Below are 762 nucleotides of genomic sequence, written 5' to 3'. Positions count from 1 at the left end.
ATATCATTTACCACAGCTATGCAGACGACACTCAATTATACACAGCTCTGTCAACAGGTGACTATGCTCCTGTTGACTCACCGCATCTGTGCATTGATCATATTAATGAGCGGATGTGACAAAATTTCCTCCAACTATGGGGAGACCTGAGTGGTTAGGGTGCAGATACTCTGAGCAGCGAGTTGTCGGTTTGACTCCCAGCCAGCTGCATGTCAATCCCCTTCTCTCTGTCCCCCAGTATCCTGTCTCTCTACACTGTCCTGTCAAATGAAGGCATAAAGGACCCCTAAACTGACACAAATTTGCTTTTAGATGTTTTATTACATAAAGTGTTAAAACCCATGACCGAAATAGTCTTCGTCATCAATAACATTCTGTCATTGTGCTACTTATGGATGGAATTAGATTGAAAATAAATGATTCCCCTTTTTCCTGGGGACCCTGGGTCATTGAGGGGGATCCCAATTTGAGAACCACAAGGTTAGACCGCTGTAATAGTCTTTTCTCAGGCCTTCCTAAAAAAGCACTGATGCAGCTACAAGTCATTTAGAACGTCACTGCTGAGTTCTAACAAGGACCAGGTTAAATCAACATATTACACCAGGTTTCAGATCTCTGCACTGGGTACCAGTCTCTGAAAGAATTGACTTCAAAATACTGTTATTACAAATCCATTAGTGGTTTAAGTCCATCTCTGACTTGCTTCCATACTGTGAACCATCTAGACTTCTTAGGTCATCAGGGACCAGTCTGGTAAGTGTT

Source organism: Seriola lalandi, unplaced genomic scaffold (genome assembly GCF_002814215.2).
Source record: "Seriola lalandi dorsalis isolate HSWRI2012SDOR001 ecotype SW California unplaced genomic scaffold, Sedor1 jcf7180002054845, whole genome shotgun sequence".
NCBI classification, from domain to species: Eukaryota; Metazoa; Chordata; class Actinopteri; order Carangiformes; family Carangidae; genus Seriola; species Seriola lalandi.
Note: the sequence above shows the minus strand (reverse complement) of the source record.